Source organism: Heterocephalus glaber, unplaced genomic scaffold (assembly GCF_053883595.1).
Source record: "Heterocephalus glaber isolate CG9 unplaced genomic scaffold, H.glaber_assembly_v1.0 deba00001481, whole genome shotgun sequence".
NCBI lineage: Eukaryota > Metazoa > Chordata > Mammalia > Rodentia > Bathyergidae > Heterocephalus > Heterocephalus glaber.
Window position 1 is genome coordinate 11,784,412 of NW_028258317.1, and position 7,066 is coordinate 11,791,477.

The window sequence follows — 7,066 nt, forward strand, 5'->3', positions numbered from 1 at the left end:
GAATAAATTTGAGGCATTTGTAGGAAAGTGGATGCATCAGAGAGCATAATGCTAAGTGAAATAAATCAGATATATAAGCTTAAATACCACATGGTTTCTTTCATTTGAGTAATGCAAAATACAAATAATGAGCAAAATAAAAGATTTTGGAATTTGCATATGGGAAGGGGTCCAAGAGACTTAGGATAAGGGGAAGGAGGGAGAGCAAAGGATCATAAAAATGTTTAAGATGCGTTATGTACATGTACCAAATACCCACAATGAATCTAAGCATTATGTGTCACAAATATGAGCTAAAATGATAATAATAATATAATAATGAAAATGGGGAAAGGGACTCTAGAGATGCAGGGAGAGAGATGGGTGGGGAGTGGAGGGTTATAAAAACCAATCAAGATATCTTAAGTTCATGTTCCTACTCCCTAAGATGAATGTAAACTTCACATACTATAAACGTACTAATAAAATAAAATACAAAATAAAGATATACTGCAAAACATTTTTCTATCTTATATGGTATCTTTCTTGCCAACATTGACTTTTGATTGATATTTAATGTCATTCCAAATAAAGTCAAGTTAAAACTATTAATAATTAAAATTATAAATAAAATAATTAAAATTATTATCATGTGTTTTATCATTTACAACAGACCCTTGAGTTACGAGTTATGCCCTGACATATGAATAACTTGGGTTATGATCGGACTTTCAATTTTAACTTATGAACAAAGTCTTGAATTACGAACTGAATGCTGGCCACCTGTGCTTCCAGACAGTCTGAGATACAGATTTAACTCTTAAAGAGTTCTGGAAGGAACATTACAACATCCTTTCCTGTGTGGAGTTAATTGAGAAATCCTGGGCCAATGTCTCTCTAGGGACACTGAGATCTGTCTGTATACAGGAGAGAGATGTCAAAGGCCATGTAGAGGAGGCTGAGCCTTCATTGACCAACTTGAGTCACAACCTGCCCTTGCAAATGAACTGAGTTTGTAAGTCAAGGGTCCACAGTATTTTTATATTGGGCAATGTCCATTTTGAAGACAATTTTGTTGACATAATTTACATATAATAAATTCACCCTCTTAAAGTACTCATTTCGATATTTAGTACATTCACAGAGTTGTGGAAGTATCTTCACAATGTAATTTTTGAACATTTTCGTCATCCCAGAAAGAAACACCCTTGTAGCCATGAGCAGTCTTAATTAGTCCTTTACCAAGCTTCAGGCAACCTACTTATTTTCTATAGTTTTTTTCTATTCTGGATACGCAATATAAATTGGATCATAGCCTATGTGGTCTTTTGTGACTTGCTTCTTTCAGCAATGCCAATTTCCAGTGAAAATATTGAAATATTTAACTTACACATGGAACCACTGAAATAATATAACTTTATTTCATAACTATCTCTAGAGGGTGTCTTGAGCTGGATAGAAGAGACAAATTCAAATCAAACTCAGAGGAGTTGCAAGAAGGAAGAGGTGATCACCACCCCGACTCCCATGGGGCCAGCCACAAAAGTTCTGGGCAAAAGTGATGGTTGTGGAGCAGGTACAGACCCTTGTAGGTACTCTGCTCCATAACATGGGATGCTTGTTTGCCTGGGCCTAAAGGCTGTTATATTTTCCCTTCTGTCACACGTATGTCCTGACCAAGGGTGAGGGCTGGGGAAACCAAGCCTGGCATTTCCTCTACCCATGGTATGCTGCTCCAATTCATGGCATACAGGTGACCCCCAAAGATCTTTAAACTTCTCTTGTGTCGCAGTGAGCTTATTACTTGGATGGGGTGGCTAATAGGTTTGTGGGTCAGCACTCAGCCCCAGTTAGTCACTACCATGCCAGCTATAGTGCTGCTAATGAAGGGCAGGTAGAATGTGTGCCTAACCCTGATCCTCACAGTACGGTGTCCAGGCACTTTCCAGAGCCAGACATTGAGGTGGAGGTGAGGAGGGAAACACCTGGCAGGACCTGAGATGCAAGGCAGAATAAGAGTGGGCCCTGAGAACCCACCTCTGGGAGATTGTAGGAGGCAGGATGAACATGAGTTGAGGCTTCAAGCTTAGTATAATGTTTTCTTGTCCCATTTGGACTTCACATATAAAACAGAGTTCAAAGATGAAATGAAGAATTTCAAGATAGTGACTGCAAAATATTAAACCCCAGGTAGGGGACTTTCTTTTTTTTTTTTAAATTCTTTTATTGGTACATTTTAGGTATACAATATGTTTACATTTATCATTGGGTGCTTGTACCTGTACATGATGTATCTTGGTTCTTATTTTTTTCCCCATTACCTGTGCACCCTTCACCCCCTGCACCCTTCCCTATTTACATAGATTTCATTTGCATTATTTTCTTTTCTCATAATTTTTCCTTTCCCTTCTTTTCTTTCCCCTTTCCCTCCCTCCACCCCTACATCTTTGGATCTTTTCCTATTTGAAATTATCAATTATTCGTGCTGTACTGGTCTCAGTCCCATGAAGCTGGCCCTGCTCAGAGAAATGGAAAACTCAGAAATAGCAGAAAGAGAGCAGCAGAAATAAAAAGACAAACCTGACGGGAAACTGTCAGAGAATAGTGTCAATAGAAGCCATTGGAGGAAAATGTTCCAGAAAAGATGTTAGAACAGGTAACATACTCATTGCAAAAGGAAAAGTTAGGAAAGAGAAAGACTGAGATCACTGGTGACTGCTTAGATCAATTTCAGTGGAACAGAAAGGGCATAAGCCAGGGCCGGGGATTTAGCTCAGGGATTTGCCGCCTGTTGCACAAGTGCAAGGACCCAAGTTAGATCCCCAGTACCAAAAAAAAAAAAAAAAAAAAAGAAGAGAGTGCTTAAGGCAGATTACAGGGGTTGTAGAGTGAATGAGAAGTGTCAAAGCAGAGACAATAAATGCTGACTTGTTCAAGAAACTTGGCAGTAGAGGGAAGGCTAAGAGAAGAACTTAGAGCAATGAAGGTAAATGACAGACTACAGGGTGACCCACGGCCTGTTTTTGTAAGAAAACTGACTAGAACGCATTGTCTCTGTCTGCTTTCATACTGCAATAGCTGAGTTAAATAGTTGCAACAGAAACTATGTGGTTTGAAACGTCTAAGCTGTTTACTATCTGGCCCTTGACAGATTTTTGACCCTTCATCTAGAATGCTGGTTCTCAAAGTATGTCAGCAACATCAGAATTACCTAGGAACTTAGAAATACAAATTCTTGAGCTACACCCCAGACCTAGTGAATTAGAAATTTTGGGCTATGGAAAGTATATTCTAGAGCTATGGAATTAGAATCTTTGGGATGGAAGATTTTCTTTCTTTTTTTTTTTTTGTATTAAATTCTTTTATTGGTACATTGTAGGTATACAACACAATTACATTTCTCATTGGGAATTGTACCTTTATATAATGCATCTTGGTTCTTATTTTTTCTCCATTCCTAGCCCTCCCTTCACCCGCTCCACCCTTCCCTATTTACAAAGACTTCATTTCCATTTTTTCCATTTCTCATCATTTTTTCCTTTCCCTTGGGATGGAAGATTTTCTTAAACTATGTTTTCTTAAACTCTGCAAGTAGTTCTGATATACCATTAAGGTTTGAGAACCACCAGCATAGAATACAGATATAAAGGGTAACATTTGATTAGAAGATAGAACCTCAGAGAGAAGGAAGAAAGGATGGATGAGGATGGATAAAGCTGAGTCCTTCTCATGGGTCCCATTCACAAACTATACTATTTTACTAGATTAATAACATCATGTTTGCCCATGTCTTTCCAATATTAGAGAGAAGCATCCAGGACTGATTTCCAAGTGACATGGGCAGGACCACCTAGGCCTAAGGTTAAACTTTCCAGGACAGGGATTCATTTCTGGATATAGAAGAAAGCTCTTCCAACAGTTGTAAGGAGTGCACTCCCAAGAGATCTGCATTGTTCCCCATTTGGAATGCTGTAGAAGCCATTCATGCATTATGTAGGCACTTTCACCTTAACGCAGCCTCTTAGGTCTTCTCAAATTTTGTGATTCCTGCCTAGAAGGAGCACTTCTTTATAATTCTTGACTAGTTACTTTAGAGTCAAAAATCCCTTCTGGACTGTAGAGCTCTTTCCTTGTTTCTAGGAGTCAGGAGAGTGCCTACAGACCAGAGGACAGGGACAAATTTGTGTTTTCCAATGGACCATCTCCTTAGTCTAAGAGTTCTTGTCAATATTTAATGAATAATTCCTGCATTCTAAAGAGTTACAAAAACGTGGAATCCAGGTTCCACATCAGCTGTATATTTCTTATACCTTTTAATTATCATCACTTACACAGTAATTAGTAACTTCAGTTGCGAACTTGGCAAACCAGTTCACAGTCCCATCTCTTATCCATTTGCTTTATGCTATCCCATAAATTACATTTGTGAAAAGGCCAGTGTGTTTCCAGGTATGAGATGTCAGATCTCCAGTATTCCCTTTGCTCTGTTCTTTATGAAAAAGTGCCAGGAAAAGAGATGGGGCCATTCAATGATGTGCTGAAGTGGCTGATATAAAGGAGGCGGTAGTGAAACCAGGCGAGATGGAAGGGTTTGCAGGGGTCTCTAGGTGTTGCTCAGTCACTAACACCTTCTAAAAGAGCAGATTGTCTCTAAATCATAGCTGTCCTGGGGGTCTTTAGGAGCTCCTGTGATGTTGCTGAACACCACTGAAATACTTCTGAGACTTTTAAACAGATCATTAATAACATTTTGTTGGGAAGCCAAGTGAAAATGAAATGTGCTTTCTTTGAATGAAATTTCTTGATGGTCAGTGTTGTGTGTGTGTGTGTGTACGTGCCTGCACATGAGCGCGTTTTATAATGCTTAAATTTTCTCTTTGGTTAATAGTTTTTATGGCTTTATTCTTTTCTTACCAATTTCTCAAGTGACAACTTCTTACCAGTTTCTCCTATGAACTGTTTGTTTCTCATATTTTCTGCAAATTCTTTTCCTAGTATATCTAGTTTCTTTGTTTTTGTCTGGTACCAGGAATTGAGCTCGGGACCTTGGCCTTGTGAGGCAGGGGGCAGAAACACTGAGCTAAATCCCTGGCCCCTAGTATATCTGTTTGCATTTTAAATTTTGGCTGTGATTTTATCATAGAATCTAAAAAAATCAAGTAGTCAAATTTATTAGTGTTTCTTAAATGAGAAGATGGAGAAATGTCATGCCCACCGATAGAGAAAGAAATTCCCTGCATGACAAACTTTTTATGTTTTAGGAATGCTGTAATGAATGTGTAGCATTTTGGCATGGATAGAATTGCTACACTGGTTGGAGAGAGTGCAGTAAAGAGGAGAGAGAAGAACACCATAGTTGATATTACCTGGATGTCAATACTTCGATGTCCAGTTCTTGGAGGGCTTGTTAGGTCCTTCTTTCATAAGCTACTATGAACGACTGTCTAGACTTATTCCTTGTGTACAGCTATTCATAAGAAAGCAGAATGATTACAACTCTCATGACAACTCACACCAGCTCCAGAACTACTGGAGCCCTGGGCCAGTCTGTGCCCATATATAAGGGAGAACTCAGGCAGTGTGAGGGGTCTTTTCCTACTGGAATGCTCAGTGACTGGCAATTAGAATGATGCTATATTTATGCTGCACCAAACCTAAACTCCTCTACCACCTATCCACAGATAAATGTGGGGCAATTTCTGACTTGTCCACTGAGTGGGGGAGTAACTTGGTCTAGCTTTGTATCTTTACTTCTTTGATAGTTGACAACCTACTCTAAAGTTTTCATTGGCTTTGAAATTCTGACTGCTGAATATAGCTATGATGGACTGTAGAGTTTTGGATGGATTTAAAAGATTAGACTGTATTTTTTTAACCAGTGTAGCTTCTATTATGGCTAAATACCACTGAAATAGGAAAACTCATCAATGGATAGCTACTACTTGTAGAATTTTCCATGCAGATGGCCTTACCTTGGATGTCCAGGCAAAAGGTCATACAGAGCTACAGATATTTTACTTCCTTGCTCCCTATGTTTCCTTGGGTGCTGGGTCCAGCCTGGCTTGAGGACTGTGGACTTGGGGTGTTTTAAAGAAGAAGTAGGTTTTGAAGGCCATCATGTAGCTTGCCTTCCAACTCGGTGGACTTTGCAAAGGTGTTCTTAGAGTAAGAAGCCAGGCATGGAATTGTTTCCCATCATCTGCAAGTGCAAAATTACCTTTGTACTTAGAAGGGTACAAGAGTCTGACTCAAAGGGGTATACGTAGGGCATAGGCCTCTGAAAACATACAGACAAAACTTTTTGGTTAAGGTTCATTTGTCTTGCAATATCCCTAGGATTTCCATGGTAGTATTTATAAGATGTGGGATGAGCACAGCTTGCTGCAACTAACATTTCTTGCATGCAGTAGTCATTAAAACTAGAATTTACTTCCACTCATTCTTGATGTTTTGGATGACCTGCAAAAGGATGGGGTATAAATGAGCCGAGACATTGGACACCTGTTGTAGGTTGGGATGGGTTGGATAAAATCTCATATCTTTGAGAGAGATAGGAGACTGCCTTGAAATGACATCTGGACTAGTTTGAAACCTGTCCAGGCTATTTGGTTTGTATAAATACTGAGTGTCATGTTGGAACACCTAATAAATGAGAGTCTGCACTTTACTTCTTATACAGGCCCTTGTATCAAGGGCAGCTATTTGTTTGTTTGTTTGTTTGTTTGTTTATCGAGACAGGGTCTTACTACATATGTATTTATTTGTTTCTTTTTTTTTTTATTGCAGGATCTCATTATGTAGTACAGACTGGCCTTGGAGTTGCAATCCTTCGGCCTCAACTTCCTGAGGACTAGAATTACAGGCAGGTGCCACCATGCCCAGCTCTAGGGCAGCTATTTAAAGTCTGTGGTTTCTAATCATATTTCACCTGAGTCTTTTTTTCCTCAGGCTAAACAAACTTGTTTTCCTTCAACTTTTCTTTAGGAGAAAAATTCCAAGAAGAATGATAATTTCCACCTCACCAGGGACCAATATCCCAATAGAAAAAATAAGCAAATGATATAATAATCATAAAAAGTAAATAATT